An 18,597-nucleotide genomic window follows, 5' to 3' on the forward strand; every position below is an offset into this window, starting at 1 on the left:
ACTGTCACACACTCCGGCATTAAGCTGGCATTGTTTAATTCTGTATGAAAAAGCAAAGGCAACCTACTGAAGGGTCTTTGTTGTGGCCATGTTGCCGGATTTCTATGTAAAAAGGACTTATGATGATCTAGTCTTTGTGTCTCTTATAGACCTTGTGAGTCAAACTCAGATGCCAACAGCCACTGGCTGAGCTGCTGTATTTAACACTCTGACAATGAGTTGTTGACGTGTTTATCCAGCTTAGCATAAAGACTGGAAGCACGGAAACAGCCAGCCTTTGTAAGATTTAGAGACGCTAGTAAACATATTATTGAACTTTGGACTGAGTCCGGCTAGCTGTTTCCCCCTGCCTCCAGACTTTATACTAAAGTAAGCCAGTCTTTCCTAAATGCTAGCTCCAAACTTCATGCACAGATGTAAGAGTGGTTCATATTTCAATACTTTTCCTCAATTTACGAAACGCATGCCTGCACACATAAACACGTGCTTTTTATTCTGTACACACTGGCTCCTATGGGAAAGCTGGTGTTGATGGTGGTGATGGGGTTCAGTCATTTGAGGTGGGTGGGCCTGTGAGGGGGTCCTGTCACAGACGGGATGGAGGTGCCGTTGGCGGTGAGGGGCGGCTGTTCGTCACGCTGCCTGTCTGATTCAGGTTGTCAGGGTCATGTGACATCTTGACCCGGCTGTTTGCCTTCACAGGGTTGACTGGGACTTGACTCCGTCTCTAAGATTGAAATTGATCCATACCTCTGTAATCAGTGCCTGGCACACACACAAACTTCAGCACATTCGGCTCTAGATCTCCTGTCTTAACTTACCCCCTCAACTCACGGCTTTACAGCCTCGTTTTGCTGGTGACTTGCGAATGTGGTGTAGTTTATCTATAGCCTAACATTAGCGTTTTACTTCTGCCAATTGCATTTTGGCTTCAAAAATCCTAAAAGTGGCTTCCATTTGTAAATATTATCTGGTTGAAAAACAAAAAAACATATTAGTATCGTAACTGTTTTTTGCCACAGAGCTTATTTTCTGCAATAATCCAAAACCCAACTGAAAAATCCCATAGACTTTTTGACAAGGACCCCCCAAAAAATCCTAATCCCTTGAGCACTCTATAAGTAGTAAGGTAATGGGACTACTTACAATAAATCATCAGTAACTGACTTCATTTTCCAAGCACTGGTTGTGGAAATCTCACTGTTGATCCATAAATAACCCTGGAAAAAGAAAAATTCTATATTTATTTACTTCGCCTCCTCGTCCTTTCTGTAGCTTTTCTCTCATTTGTGCTCGTGTGACTTCCCTCTCGTCTCCTCTTTAAATCACACACAGATGACGTTTCTGCCCTCCAGCTCGAACAGTGCTGAGCCCCGAAAAGAGCTGTTTATGTTCATGCATACAGTAAAACAGCACACATATTGTACACACATGAACTCATACTCAGTCCATGGCAGAAATCTTTTTCCTCCCTTTCTAAAGCCTCTTTACAAATACACTTTACATGAATTACAGGGAGCCCTCCAGACTTGAATAGTTGCCATGAAGGGAAAAATTGGGAAAGAAAAAAATTATTCAACAGGGAAAAAGGCCCAGCCCCGAGAAGCCGTAAAAAACTTATGAATATGAACTTGAAGGAAACAGAAATATGAGTTTTAGATTATGGGGTATAAATTTAACAGAAATAGGCTGCAGACCCAGGAATTGTTTCGTCATCTTTGAATAAAACCTTCAGTCAGATGAACAAATTACGGCAAGAGCCTTGGATCACTAGGCAGGGCAGCAGTAAATCTATCAGCCTCCACACCTTAGATTTACTACAGGAATACTCAGTGGAAAACTGTTTCGCTCCATCCATAACAGTGTTCAGTGCACTCCCTCTTTTTATTTCATTGATCCAAGGAATGTTTGCCTGAATGCTTTAACTGCTTCTGCTGTATGCACGCTTTACGTTTTACAGAGTTTATACACACTTAAACTTTTTAGATGTCCTGTTTTGATCTCCAACACTTGTTCAAAACCCCTAACAGAACAACAACTGTATATTAATACACTATACTGGCAAACAGGAAGTTCCACATGTACCTTCATTAAAGGGATAGACTTACAAACCCAAAAACATGACACCAGTGACATTTTTCAGAACAACTCAGGGGCTTCAGGACAGTTAAATTACTTTGGACGAGTAGTGTGGAGACATTTAATGGTTTTATTGTGCTTTTTTTTTACCGTTTAAATCCTGGTCACCATTTGCTTCAATTGTTCAGGAGATGAGTGCAACCCCTTTTCCCTATGAACCTCCATCAGTGTTTTGTCGACTATAAAACTTCACCCAACTTTCCATCGACATGAGGATGAGTAGAAAATGACTTCATTCTCATTTTTGGGTTAACTATTTCTTTAAGCCTCATGGTGTCCAACTTGCATAAGAAAAACTTGCAAAGAGTAAAATTCAATTTGTGGGTGTCCTTGCAGTATTGGTTGTATGCAGCACAGACTTTGGAAAGCACTGTCCACATATTTGTGGTTTTTCTTGTTAGATGGCACAGTAGTCTAGTTTTCCTATTCTCCATTTTCTCTGATTGTCTTCAGACTGCAGCATGGGCAAGTTTAAAAGAAGTTCAACATTTTGGATAAAGTCTTATGAGAAGACTGTTCAAGAAGATGTTCAGTAAAGATGCAACATAAGCCAGGATCAGAGCCCGAGTAATCTTGGCACAAAGAATGGAAATGAGAAAGCAGCTACTTTAGCCTGTCTCTGTACTCTAAAACTCACAAATTAACACATAATATCTCACAGGACTATTTCTTGGCATCTAGCACTCGGCAATGAGCGGTTCTTTTCATGGAGTCCCTTTTGGTTGCCTGTGAATTTTAACTTTTTTTTGTTCAATGAGACATAAAAGTTGTTAATTAACTGAGCTTTAGAGGTGCTGGAAGGTAGGTTTTATTACCTGCAGACAGAGCTTGACCATCTGTTTCTGCGGTTTCTAGTATTTACAATGAGCTAAGCTCAAGCTGCATCCTCTAGGGCTGAAAAATCAAGCCAATACAGAAGTCCCAAAAACCTCAGTTCTTCAGATGTCCACTTGAGGCTGGCTCAGAGAGCGGGTCAGTCCCCACAGAAAATGTTCAACTTTACAGCAGAAATAAACATGTTTGCAGTCTGTTTAAAACAAAACAAACAAACAAACATTTTGGTCTCTATAGATAATTTCCCCATACATCACGACTGTGCCATCTGTGAATTTTTATATTACTCATCCGTTTAAATATTATTAAGGCTGAAAGTCACGCATAATATAGGCTGTGGCCATGTTAGGTGACAGGTGCCTGCCTTCCGTTGACAAGTCGTTTCCACAGCAATACTGACGGTTAGGTAATATTACTGTGGCGAAACCCCTGATTCATGGGGTGTAGGCCTATCTGTAACAATTTCAGCTTGTTTTCAGGTCATGAAAGATAACTGTAATGTTTTAGCTGCTAAAAAATTTTTCAGCATTGATTTGTACTGATTTTGCAAAATTGGTAAAAATTAGCAAAAATTCAATGGGTAAACCCATGCTAACAGCTTGCATTAAAATTTCTCCACCCTCTTATGAAAATATATAAGTTTGCTAATATTTTCTGATTTATGACTGTTTTTATTTGATCAATTTGAACTCTTTGTGAAGCATTTTGGTCATTATTTGTGTTTTTTTCAAATGTGCTCAGTAAATAATAATGACTTAGGTGATGTTATGGTGGCTATGTCCGTATAGCTGAAGTTACCTTCAGTTCAGGTTTTAACCCGTTTGTCTGTGGTTGACAGGAAATCAGTGGTTGTAGTCTGATTCATAACAAGTCACACAAACAGAAACACGTCTCAAACACCAGAATAAGGACTGTCAGAGTCACTTCGTTTGCCAAATATAGCACACTGTATGGAGACACGTGACTCAAGTACATAATGGAAGAAATGAAGTTTTCATTTAGTATTTACTTTATTCATTTTTTGTCATTGAAACTTACTTCAATGACCCTGACATTCAGCTGTATTTTCTGAGTTTCTTATCGCCGCTTTTGGCCATAAGGCTCGGAGAAGTCGGCTGCCAGAGAGTTTGGTTGTGCTTCATGCATCATCCCCTAAGAATGCACCATCCATCCTTCTAAACAGTATCTTACCTGTTCCAGCTTCCTGTATTTTCTCTGGCAAAACCTTCATCGCTGCAGCTTTCCTCCCATGAAACCCCCCTTGCATTAATTAAGACCTGCACCGTCGTCTGACGCCCACAGAATGATGGCTGATCCTCTCCTGGAGAGTGGGAAAGCTGGACTGATCTGACAAGCTCAGAGGAAACGGGGAGAGAGAGAGAAGAGAGAGCGGGAGACTTATAATGCAATTTTCAAAAGGGAGTTTGATTTCATCCTGCAGGTATTTGGAAAGGAGCGAGAGGCAGGCTCCAGGGATAAGGCTCGCCTTTGTGTAAACTTTCCACTGTATGAAAAAAGATCAACGAGGAAAAAAAGGACTGCTTTAATTTCTGTTGAAGAATACTGGAGGAGCGGCGGTGGAAAGTCGGGGGCAAGTGGCGGGCATGGTTTTGATTAAACGTTATGAGGTACTGCAGGGAGCGCTGCCAGAGCGTTTGCACGTTCTTAATTCCGGACGTCAGTCAACACTCAATCTGCTGGCGTACCTCAGAGAAGGAAAGACCGAGACACTGAATGAGAAAACCAGATAAGACTTTTAGCCGCAGAAACATTACTCAGACAGTGTATTAATCCCATTGGTTACTTTAAACCACGCAGGGCCGAACAAAAAGCTCATGTGGAGCACATGATAGCCAATTCATCGGCTTACTCTGGTAAAAATCTAAAATGAGAGTATTCATAATCACGACAGTGTCCTACAATACTGAAAAACCAACAAAGTAACTGAGATAACTATGTCACGATAGAGGTTTTTTTTGTTTTTTTTGTAAGGATAAATCTAAATCTTGTAGTTTGACCTGCTACGACAATTTTTGTACACAATCTGTTTAACTGTTGGGAGACTCCAGATTCTGAACTCCAGTGTTGGTCATGAGTAGGCCTAACCTCCTCTGAGTTACACAAAGGCATTGTTTTTATCAGCCTACGAGGAAACAATCTACAATCTGATTTTCTTCTGTCACAATGACGGAAGTTTAACATTTTTTATGTTTATTCAGAGTATGTCTCTGCTTTCCTGTTTCCATTTATAAATAAAAGCCTTTTGAGAATGTTTCTCTCAAGAAAATCCCATCAGTTGTTGACGCAAGGCATTTTATTGTAAGGTATTTGCAGGACAGTGTTTTTGACAATGCAGTAGCTTGCACATCTTTGCAAATGAGTGGAGGATGTGCTTATAATTGTGGAAATACAGTACTCATAGCAGAAGGCAGTTCTCGCAAACACGCAAGATGCAGCAGTTCAGAGGAGAAGTTTCAGTTTTGCAGCCTCGCTGCAAGATGCAGCTAAACCTATAAACTGGACCTTTGATTAAAAGGTCCAGTTCATGTAAATGCAAAGGCCCCTGACTCAGATGGATAGATTATACAGTTGAATCATTGTTCCACTGAGTGTTGAGCCATGAACACATGAATTTCATATATGTGTTTTTTTTTGGTTGATTGTTTCAGAACAATCTCTGAACTAATCAGTTCTCGGTCTGACAATTGAACAACTTTGGGGGGCGAGGGCCAATATCGCAGGAAATCCTGTAGCCAGCAGATATCTGGGCCAAACCTTCCTACAGATACATTAAAAAAGCACCTTTAAGGGCGCCTGATGGCTCAGTGGATAGAGCCGGCACCCAATGTATAGAGGATGTGTTGTCACTGCAGCGTCCGCGGGTTCGATTCCAGCCTCAGCCCTTTGGTGCATGTCACTCCCCCTCTCTCCCCCCTCCACCCCCCTTTGGGCAAAACCCCCCAAAAAAAACTAAAAAAAAAAAAGTGTATTTAAAGCTAAATTATTGTCAGATGATAGTTAATAGATTCTGAGATTGCATTTTGACTGATGCGTTCAGCCTCTTTTTTTTGTTTTTTACACATGCTGCAACACAAATAATACAATTTAATTTAATTGAACTAAATTGACTGTTTCCCTGACGCTCACATGTGATTGGTTTATACTTCTCAGACTATAAGTAGAGACAACAAATGTGTGCGATACCAAAATCTTGACCCTTTGCCTCCAGATTCTACATTACAAACATATGCAAATATCCATTTACAGAGATTAGTTTCAGACTAACACCATGCCAAAGCTTCTGTGGTCAGTTGCTCTCAATTTTAAACAAAGACCTTTTGTCATAAAAATCAGCAGCAGCTCTGGTACACAGAGAACATTGTGGATCAGACCTGCCGATATACAGATAGTGTGACACGGTTTATCAGAAGACAAGAACGAATCCGAAGCACAGGAGTCAGATTAGCTTTATAGTTTCTATTCACAGACAGTCAACAGTCCTCTTCACCTCATAAGACTGCATCATGGGAGTTTGTGTTGGAGCAGTGGTTTTGATTCGCTGGCTTTGTGCAGCATTGGCTCATGTTCCTTTGTTGTTGCTCTAATCCATCTATTGATAATGCAGTTTTCTAACATAATTAAAATGTTTCATAACACACCTTTTTACTATTATACAATAGCAGGTGATTAAGAGATCTTGGTCTACGGAGAACAATGAGGTAAATGGCAGTTTTCATACTGGCAGGACTTGTTTTTTTGTAAGTGGTTTCATGGTGAAATCTTACTGGCAAAGCCTGGAGAATACTGGCAGAATGTCAGTATCTGTTTGAGTAAAGGAAACATGCTGTCAGAAATCTAATTTTTCTGCTTAAATTACACCACATTTACACATGAAGTTAAGTTTACTCTCAGTGAGTTTTATTTAGCTTGTGGAAACAGTTGTATTATGTCTCATGTGGCTCTGGAGGAGATTTCTAAGAGGTAATGAAAAAAAGTAAAGAGAATGTTTAAAAGAAAATTACATTTAGAAAGCAGGGGAGGATTATTTGTATTATGGGAAGTGTAGGCTCCAGTATTTTTTCAGGTTAGCACATTCTTTACATTGGAAGGTGGGATATCTCAGCAGCTACTACATCAATCTTGGCTTTATTGTTATTGTCTCTTCTGATTCCACCAACTTTATGGAAGTACAATACTAAAATTGCTTGAGAGCACCTTTTCTTTTTACGGCTGTTTGATGATCAGTTTATCATTAAACTTGTTAATCTTGTTAATCTGGACTGTGCAAACACAGCCTCTCTTTCATCTTGCCTCCAACCACCTTCTTGAAAAGCTTGGGGTTGTTGTATTGACACATATCCAAAAACTTGTTTGTATCCAAGTCTTTCACAGTGTTTAAAAGTAGTCATGTTTCTTCTTCCAGCTAGAAAGGTGGATTTCTTTTGCGGCATGCATCTTTACCCCACAGCCTTGCAAACTGTTGGCTAGTTGGTTTGTGTGCAACTTATTCATGACAACAAACAGGCAAGAGGCTGTATGCCAAAAACTGCAACAAAATTCTGGATGCACATATGTCCAAAGAATGCTCCTAAAATATGAATAACATTGGCATATCCCACGTCTTCATCAGGAAATGCTTAATTCATAAAAAAAAGGCCTGATTCAGAATATCATAGCAGAATTTGCTTCATGAACTGTATCAAATTAAGAATATTGTCATATTTTGAATAATAGTGAAATATATTAGTGTGCATCAAACCATCATTGTTACATACGTTAGGTGATCATAGCAATCACGGCACTGAGGGTTTCCACCACCATACACAAAAAAGGTGTCAAGTTCAACAGCGCAACTTTTGCGTAATTTATTTCATGATTTATCCTCTTTCGTGCTTCTTTAGATTATTAAAGTTTTAAATTCATCATTACAGTTCTTTCAGTTGCATAATTCCTTTTATTTCTGAAATATGCTGCCTTAAAGTGGCTTAAGTGGTTCACAAGTTTGAGTGGTTTAATGATTTGAGATTTGATATTTTATATTGAAAAATAAAAAAAGATGCATTGTCCATTTCTTGCAGTTTCAAAATGTATCTCATCTAATCCAATCCTCCTGGTTTACTGCATTTCCATCAGATATTTTGAATAATGTCAATGTTCTCAACTCATGCATCATATTTAAGAAATACACTGAGATACATTTGACAAAAAAATCAATTTTCAGATTATGAAACGCACATCTGTAGATTTCAAAACAAGATAATACAAACCAAATTTACAGAACTTGTAAACTGGAACAAAGCCTGGAGACTCTGTGGTACCAACACAAAGGAAGGAACTTTCTCACTGATACTGTCTTAAAGCATGACAGACGTGTGCTGCACATTTCATGCTTGCCAAGTTGCTTGTGTTGAAATCGTTGCCAAACAGTTCGACTCCCAAAAAAGAAGCAGGAGATATACACTGAGCTTTGCCATAGGCGTTAAGATTAGGTCGTTAATGGACTGTAGTTCTGGTTTCAGCGTCTGTTTGTTGGAACGCACTTGTGTTTTTCCTGCTTGACTGCTTCGGTTTCTTCCACCGTCTGTCAAGAGTAGGATTTTGCAGGTTTGACTGATTGAAAATGACAGGCTGACGATCAGTGGTGGTTTTTCTTTCAGACATTTAACATGTTTACATGAGGCTGGTGGCGCGTGGGCACGGCAAGGAAATTCATGCAGGCTCAAACACATAACAACACCCATGCGACTTAAGATGAAGGAACACCAGCGTTACTTAACTTATGGCCTGCAGGACAAATCTGGCCCCCAACAGGATGCCAGTTGGCCCCCTGACCATTTTCTAATTCACAATAAAAATGAAATGATTCACATTGAGAATTGTTTTTGTACTTTAAGCATACATTAGATGCCTGAATGCATAAAACAGCATTAAAATAGAGCTTGTTTGTCAGTGGAGGATCCCCCAGACAGAGGTCCTAGCTGAGCCCCTAATGTCCTAAAATCCTAGAAACGTTCTAAAATCCTAGAACTTTCCTGAAATCCTAGAGGCTTTTTAAAATCTGAAAAAGTCCTAAAATTCCTAGAAATGTCCTAAAATCCTAAAAACTGGAGAAAAGTCCTAAAATCTTAGGTATGTCCTGGAATCCTAGAATTGTCTTAAAATCCTAAAAATGCTCTAAAATCCCATATCACAAAATGTTATAATTTCCTAAAAAAAAAAAAAAATAAATCCTGAAACCTGAGAAAAGTCTTAAAATCCTAGAAATGTCCTAAAATCCTAAAAACATCCTCAAACCCAAGAAAAGTCCTGAAATCCTGGTAATGTCCTAAAATCCTAAAAAAAATGTCCCCAAATCCTAAACGTATGGGGCTGCTGCATCTGGCCCCTGACCTCCTGTCATTGTGCAAAAGTGGCCCCTAAGCGGAGCAAGTTGAGTATCATTGGTTACACTATAATGAATACAAAGGGGTTTTCATGCAATATTTTGTAGGAAAAATGTCTCTTTTACAGCAAAATGTACCACAATGCTTGTTTAAAGGGTTGAATGTTTTGAATATTTGAACACATCCACTCACAAACACACTCCTCATCTCTCAAACACACATCTGTTTGGTTGCTCTCCATCTTGTTCAAACATTTCCGCGCAGATTTCTCCCAGACAACCCGTCACCACACACAAATTTCAGCAACTCATCATGAGGTCTTTTTTTTTTCAGCACCACTCTCTCATATCTCCTCTCAGCGGGCTCCACACGGCCCGCTGCTGAGTTTTAATATTCAATCTCCCACCTGTGAGCCTTTCAGTGTTCACACAGCTCGCTGCTGATCCCAAACAATCCTAATCTCCCCGTGTGTTTGAGGGAGTGATGCAATGTGATTGGTTTGACTGGGGAGGGTGTGTATGTGTTTGTGTTTTGTGTTCAGAGTTCAGATTCTGTAACGTGGACTGATTATGAATTATTGCATTAGAAAAGCTCATTGAAGTTAGGAAATGTAGTTTCCTTGACATTTCAAAAGATGATTATGCTTGACTCATTTCTTTGTTTGTGCTTTGACAAAAATATGGCACCGACATTCAGTTTCTGGATTTACAAATACGAGCCAACCTCAACACCGCAGGCCCATCACAGTGAAATGCGATTAAAATGAGATTACTCTTTATTGTTGGATTCCGATTTGTCTTAAATGTGAAACAAAAGTTTTCTTAAAAGAAATCTCATAGGCCAGATTATGTTTTTTTTTTTTTTTAAATTCACAGAATAAGGGACTTTTTTCTCCTTCCAGACATGCTTTAAAATAAGTAATGCTTATGCTAAGAACTCATGGGTGAAGAATCTCACCAAATTTCCTACTCAGGAGCAAGAAACAGACTTTTTGGTGTTGTCTCTTCATAGCCGTTATGCGTCTTTTGGTGGTTTTGTGTCTCCTTGTGGTTGTTTAGTGTCTTTTTGTAGTCGTTTGGCTCTTATTGAGGTCATTTTGTATCTTTGTTGGTTGTCCTTTGGGGTTATTTTGCCTGTTTTTGTAGTTATTTTGTGTCTTTTTGCAGTTTCTTTGACACCTTGACACTTTGGGGCCCCGGGCCTGTTCCCGGTAGGCCTGTTTCACTCATGCATCCATATTAATATTTTGTTGAACATGGTTTTCCCACCAAATAATAGTTTAAGACAACAACAACAACAACAAAAACTCTGAAAGGGGGCTGGAATCAGGTCTATCTCTCTCATTGAAAAGTTCTGGATCTGGCCTTCGCCCAGCTTGTGGTGGGTTCTGCTCTTACTTAAATATGTATGTGTGTGTGAGCGTTCTTGTATGTTGTGTGTGTTTTGCTCACAATGGGAGCATAGCTGACCTTGTCTGTCTGGTCTCCGAGGTGAAATCATTGTGCACTCTCCGGCCTGCACCTGCTCACCGAGTCTAACCACACAGAGTCTGACGAGATTAAATATTTCATCACACTCGGTCGTTTCAATAGAGACGGACACAATGTCTTTTGTTTGAAGAGGGAAAAACTCATAACTGAGAGTGGAGGTCACTCGCCTTTTCAGAGGCTCTTGGGGACTTATCTGTGTGAAAGGAAATGAGCTGCTGTTTGTCAGTCAACACACTCAAAAGTAGCCCAATATGACTGAAGAGAAGATGTAGAATCTTAAAAAAAAGCAAATCAAAAAGGATTTATAGTGTCACCTTGTTGCCGCTCACTAAATGTGCTCCGCACCTCTCTCATGGTACTTCAGACATCCTGAATTTGGCTGCTTTCCACACACTTTAACATGCATGGATTTAAAGCAGGAAGGAGTCCTTTTTCCTCCACGGGGAAATGAAAAACTATTTTAAATTTAATGAGGAAGAGTAAAAGAGCACAGTATGCTCATAAAAGTGCAAGGAACAATATGAGTTTTATGAAATATTGGAGACACGAGACATACTCCACCCAAAATGGAACCTTCCTGCTTTTGCTAAAGTCTGCAAAATAAACGGTATTTTGAGGTATGATTCATAAACTAAACTTTATTCCACTGCATTTTGTCATTCATTCATTTTCCGCTTTCCTCCTTACCTCCACTAACAACCACTCACCAGCAGTCCAAACCATCCCTGGTAGGAAACAGTGAATCTGGAAAAGATTGGCTCAAAATTTGGTTGCAGAAACCACACTGAAAAAACATAATCCCCACGGAGTTAAAAACAAATAAGGATTATGACGTGTGCCTCGTTTCACCAGCTACTGGAAAGTCCAAAGTGCATAAAACAACCTGACAGGAGTTTATGAGAATTAACTGCTCAGATTTAAGACTGACATGTAATCTTAGTATTTTGCTCTTTTCCAGTCTGCCAGTCAATGTTAAAGAAAATTTAAAGTAATAGTTTGACATTTTGGGAAATACACCCATTAGCTTTCTATCTGTAATGTAAATTAGTGAGATTATATCTATAAAACATCAAGCTACAGTCAGAAAATGGGTAGTTATCATGGCTGGAAACAGAACTACCATAGCTCTGTCACATTTTGGGTTTGTTTTTTATTTTCATTTTTTATTTAACCAGAAAAAAACCTCTTGAGATTAAAATCTCTTTTTTCAAGAGTGTCTTGGCCAAGACAGATTAAATTTAGAAAATTAAGCGATTACAGTTATGACATTTAATAAAACAAGGCTTAAGATGAGTAAACCTAAACAAAAGTTACAGTTAAAGATTTTATCATTATTAAGAGAGAGATAAAATGTGTCCCAGTCTTTTGCTCCATAGCTGGAAATTTGGCCAGTAATCCAACTCAAGATTTGCCAGCGGCTGTAATGAGAAAAGCTCTGCTTCATCTTCTTTTGTCAGTTAATGGAACTTTTTTGGTTAAATTTTGAATGACAGTTAAACAAATGCTAAGACAAGATAAAAGGGTCGTTATGTGGCTTCATCTGGAAGCAGATTTGTGTGGATCAGCAGGAATGAAGGAGAAGAAATGAGAATCCAAACTTAAAGCCAAGAGGGAAATATGAAAATGAAAACATTCTTTGAAAAATCTACTGGGTTGCATCTGTCTGTAATCTCCAATTTCTCCTCTGTCTTTCCCAAGCATTTAACCTCAAAATGCCTCATCTGAGTTTAAATCAAAGTTGGGGAACAATAAAACGCAAATGAGAGTTTAAATCAGAATTGATATCAGTCTTTAACAGCAAGCTTCATTTTAGGAAAACAGAATCAAAGACTCAGTGCGGTCTAAAGGTTCATTCTTGTTGGTGCATCCTGCTTTTAAGTCCTAAAAAAATCCCTTAAAAAGCTAGAATATTTTGTTTTAACAGTCTGGATTCTTTTAAATGTGTAACCAGCTTATTTAGACCTGCTGATTGAGTGAGCTATAATAAATTAGTGAAGCAAACATTACAAATACCATGTCAAACCAAAAGTCAACATGTCTGATGTTGTCCACAAAAGTTCTTTTCCTCCTCCTCTTTGACTTCATGCCAGGTCATGTCTAAATCTTCCCATCTGGCCTGACAAACACCAATAAAACAGGGTCCTTTGTTATTCAATAACTTAATTGGTATCAATTTGATGAGGGGAGGGAAAAGCCCAGAGGCTTAGCAGACGTTTCCTGAGAGGAAGAAGCAGAATGATGGAGGGGGGACGTAAGAGGGGGAGGGAGAGACGGGTAAAAATGGAATTTAAAGTTAAAACAATTGATAGATTTTAATGTTAACTTGTGTGTCACTCTGCCCCAAAATGAGCAAGATTTAAAGAATTTCCCATAAAATTAAGTAAAAACATGCTGAGTGGAATGATGAGTGGGAGAGATAATTAAAAGCAGCATGGAGGGAGACACAAGAAGGGGGATGATAGAAAGCAAGTAGTTAAAGCTGACAAGGGGATGGGATTAGTTACTGAAAATAGCCAAACCCTCCAAACACACCCTCTCTTGTTGCTATAAGTGGGCATAAAGAGGCTGACCATGGCCTGTTCCTACCAGAGGTCAAAGGTCACCTATTGAGAGGTAAAAGGTTAAGGGGAAATAGCCCTTCAGCAGTGAAGTGTTTTAGAGAGGAGGCTTATACAATAAAGCTAAAATGGGCGGACTGGAAGGACTCCATCAGAAGTTTTAAGTGCAGAAGTTTGATTCAATATCATAAACAATAAATGGTTAAAGAAATCACATAAATTCATCAACTGAGTATCAAAAACTCTCCGCCTGCAGGGTTGAAAGGTTGCTCTGTGAAGATTGAAGGAAGGAAGCAGCTGTTAGCTTTGATCTGGAGCAAGACAATGTATTCACGACATACATTGGAGATTTGGAGCTCCGAGGCAGCCCGTTATTCTGCTAATTATGTCCACATTAGACGACTCTGCACCTGGCCATTTACGTCCGAAGCCAGTGTTTATTGCTAGCACAGGAAGTACAGTGGCCTGAATGTAGTGAGGTGCAAAATAAGGGGTTGTAGATTAGCACATAGAGAGTCTCTCATGCAGAAGACGGCAGCATTGTAGTCAAGACCAAACAAAATTGAGACCAAGTTGTGGCCAAGACCAAAATGTATCGTGACCACGTCAGGACCAAGATCAAAATAAGACCAAGAATTTTAGAGGTTGGGATTGCGTCAAAACCAAGGGAGGGTGAGACCAAGTCAAGACCAAGACAGGGCTAGACCAAAACAAGACCAAATCTTTTAGAGACTGAGACCAAGTTAAGACCAAGACTTTTAGAGATTAAAACCACGCCGAGTCAGGCTGAGACAAAGTCAAGACCAAGACAAGACCAGTTTGAGTCCCATACTGCATTGCACACTTAAAAAAATATAGAAGCAACAAGCAAACCACACTCCTCAAACTGATCTGACATATCCATGTTCCCATGAAAACACTCGCCTAAAACATATTAAGATTCTTCTTTGCTCATCTCCTTTGTTGCCATACTGCATGCACGTGTGTATGAATGAATGTACATGAGAAATGTCTTCAAAAAAATAAAAAGGGCAGAATCATCCACATTGATGTTTTTGTGTGGCCAAATGGTTCTATGAAGACAGGTTAGTGTGGCACTGCAGAAAGTTAGTCAGTTGTGCATGTCTCTCATGTGAGGTGCAAACCTTGAAATTAAAAAAATGTCAGCTTTGTTGAACCCTGAGAAAATCCAAAGTGATTGCATATGAAGTAGTAAGCATTTTGAAAGGCTATTTAAAGTGTTCAGGGTTTCATTTGACCACATTCTCTAAATCCACTGCAGTCAATGTAATTCTGTTAAATTAAAAACACCAACATTGAGTGTGAGTGAGGGTTTTTAAAGTGGCAACATTGATATGTTCATGGGGAAGAAATCATAGATTTATCAAACCCTTTCTTTCCCAGCATTATCAGTGCTGTAATTGCTCCCTGCATCTGTTCTTCGAACATGTCTGCATGCATGAACAGTCCTTCCCATGCTCATGCATGATTTATGCTTCATGCACATTGTATGCATGTTTGCAGCATAACATTTACAGGCACGTATGCCCCACTGTGGTGTAGTATTAGTCTTGTCTGTTATGCTTTGCAGTGAAGGCCTAAAAAAGGTGCAAGTCCCTGGTAATCCCTGCTCTGTGCACTCCTGTCATCTCCTATCACAACATGACCCGGCCTGGCCCTCAGGGTCTATTGTTGTGCCGCAAAAATTACTAGAACCCAATAAACCCTGAGCTGCTGCTCCAAGGCCCGAGTTCACTGCAAAACTCCGCTCTGTTCTCCATCTACATGCATGTTACCTCTGCTCACTACACTTACCTTCCAGCTCTCCTTGTTCCTGCCGTCACCTCAATTTATGGATCTTGTTTTTGCTCTTGAACTACTTTGCTTCTCCCTTTTTTTTTATACTGCAACATATTTTTAGAAAGAGCTGATACTTTAACTTGACAAGAAGATGACTACTTAACCACAGAAACATTTAAATTCCTTTCTCTTCTATCTTATTTCTGCTTTCTTCTTCATCACATGTAATTTCGTCTATTAGTGACAGTAGATCACAAGATGACAAGAACTCCACATACTTTTGTTTAATGTTTTTAGCGAATAGTTACAGCAATCTGCGAGATCTCGGGTGGTCTTGGGTTGCGCAGTGTCGAAGACTTTTTCATTTAACTTAAAATTCTGCCCCGGAGAACATGGAAGTCATTAAGGGCCCTGGGTAAGAGGAGACCTTTGGTCCACAGGCAAATGAATAGCAATTAAGGCTAATTTAATTAAACATTGTATTGCATTTCACAGAGGAAAAGAGCCATCCACAGCTTTATCCACTGTGTTTTTCTCATGAGAATAAGGAACATGAGCTCTGAACCCACATAATGTGGAAAGCCATTTTGGAGATCACTATAAAGTAAGCCTGCATTGTGTTGATTCAGTTCAGCCCCTTGAGTCATTAATTTTGTCCAGAAGTGGTGACGTAGCAATTAGTTAAGCATGCAAGCTGCTATGCAAGGCCCATCTGTCTATGTCTTATCCATTTGTTATATTTTCCAGAACAGGTAACAGGTATTTGTCTGAATGTCAACAAATTAAACAAAAAGACAAAAACCATAAATACTGGTTCGCTTTTCAGTTCTTTTGGACTCCCCCTTTAGCTCTCAGCCCCTAGCCCATGTTTCCTACTCAAAAGGAACTTTGTGCATTTATTGGGGACTATCTTGCTGTGGATTAATATGCTTCTTTTTGTGCTAGTGACGCAGGAGAACATATGTAAGATCACACAGTTTAAACCACAGTGGCAGTGTTAATAAAGGAACATGAGGCTCACTGATTTTTTTTTTCTTCAAATAGTTTTTTGACAACAATGGAGCTTGAAAGTACAGAGGAATAATAATTGTTAGGCTTTGACTGCACAGACAATGCTTGTTAGGTTTGGTCTTTTCATGGGATTTGCTGACAATAAGGAAAATATTAAATATCACCTGCCTTATCCTTCAAGACATTAGTCTTAGTTTTGACTTGAGTGCTTTTGCTTTTAGGTCTCAATTAAGGGTGTTTTCATATCGGTAAGATGGATTCCTGCTGTACCAGAGTACGATTACGTTCACATTAACAATGTTGTGTGCACCCAAGTGCTCCTGACTCATCATCTACATCACATTTGTTTATGTTGTTGTGAGGCAAAGTAAAGAGTGGCCCTCTTGCCTGTCTTGCTACTTTATTGCACATTGTGGTGCAGGTCAAATGATGAGATTGGCTTGTGCTGCATGCTATGCAGATTTTGTTGGAGACAGGTACCATTCAGGAATGCCTTTGCAACACTCAGTGACTTCTTCTCCCGAATTTGGTACAACTGTTTTTCACACCTGATGCAAACCGTACCCGAGTACACGTGAAATGTACTCTAGAACACCTTTTTCAAGTGGAACCAAGCATGGATGGATGAACTGGGCTTGAGTATAGTACACAGTGGTCACACTGATCAAAGAACTGGACTTTGGGGTCCTTTGACTCAAATCTGAGCATAAGTCCCTGACGAGAATGCTTCCTAAGTTTTTAGCAGTCGAGTCTGGAATAAGTTTCAGAGCAGTCCAAGTAAAGTCTCAATTGCTCAAATTTGGCTCAGGAGGTAGAGGGAGTTGTTCAATAACCACAAGGTTGGCAGCTCAATATCTGGCTCCTCACCCATCTGTCAAAATGTCCTTTCAGACTCCATGGTGCCAGACACCCCTAGGCCTTTTGGATTTTCATGTCTTGTCCATGTATCTGCAAAACAAAAAAGCATTGCTCCCAAAAGCACTATATAAGTGCAGTTCATTTACCATTGACCACAGAGTATCGGACATTAACACAGGAAACAGCTGTTCATTTCCTGTTTCCAACCAACAGTCTATGTTGTTGTTGTTATTGTTGTTTTTCTCCAAGACATGGGTTGCTCCTGAACTTAACCAAGTGTTTATTACATTATTGTAACAATTACAACAAAAGTACCCCCACTTTACCAATGTAACTTAATCAACTGGTTTTAGATGGCACACAGAAACATTTCTTGCTAGGGGGTGATAGGGGTGTCGGATCAGAAAATACTTCTTTAGGTTATTCTTACAGGTATTGTCAAATTTACGTCATGTGTTGTTTAATTCAGAGGATTTTTTAGAGGATTCACTGGGACTAGGCCCAAGATGAAACACCAGGACATAAAACTTCACGTCAGAATCCCCTTTAAAGATTAGAAATGCATTCTGGAAAAAACGATCATAGATCTCTGTTATGAATTAGTGCCAAATGGTTTAGTGCATTCGTAAATGATTTTAAACACTATGAAGTATGTGATTCCCTTTTAACCGAGACATCCAAACTTTCTGAGCCAGAATTCGCTCTTCAAAATGCATCAGTGTCCAAAAGACATAAACCATGCTTTTAGTGTGCTAGCAGCTGTAGTAAACATTCTCTCGCTATCTCTCATTGGCCCTTATATATTACACAGGTATGTCAGCATCGATACGGAGATATATTGCGGCACAAATGGGTTGCATGTGGAATTCTCTGTTGTAATATGGTAGGTTAGGCACAGTGTATACACAGAAGTATGTATGCACGCACACACTCAGCCGGAGAGTTAAGATGCTTGTAGGGTCCGTTTAAACCATTATCAAGTCCAACAATCTGTCTGCAGTTGGATTTCACCCCATTCACTCTTTCCTCCCTACTCTTTTCTCTGCACACTCCATCTATCCACCCCCAGCAAGCCCTGACTGCTTTCATTACAACCAGATTGTTCAAATAAATCAAGCTTCCCCCCATCCAACTCCCCTGCTTTCTTTTTTCTCTCTCTTTCTGTCTTTTCTCTCAGCACCCTGCGGCAGTCTACGGAGGAAGGTCTTTAAACAAGAAGCACATTTTGGGGCTAATGCGGGTGATGGGCTGTGAAGTTGGGGTTTGTTTTAATTTGGGTACCCTTTGTGGCTCCAGTATATGTTGTGTATGCATCAAATGTCTATATTGACTAGGTGTGTTGGTTCAAACCAGTCAAAACTGTAGATTTAAGAAAGTGAAAGCCACGTTTGGCCGTGCAGGCACGCTTTTAAATGGTTGTTTTGGAGCTTGAATGTGTTGCTTGGTCTGGTGAAGGATTCTTATAGTTGAAACTATATGGACTACTCCAAAAACTACACAGTTAAAAGAGTTCAGAGAAGAAAC

Source organism: Plectropomus leopardus, chromosome 4 (assembly GCF_008729295.1).
Source record: "Plectropomus leopardus isolate mb chromosome 4, YSFRI_Pleo_2.0, whole genome shotgun sequence".
Lineage (NCBI taxonomy): Eukaryota > Metazoa > Chordata > Actinopteri > Perciformes > Serranidae > Plectropomus > Plectropomus leopardus.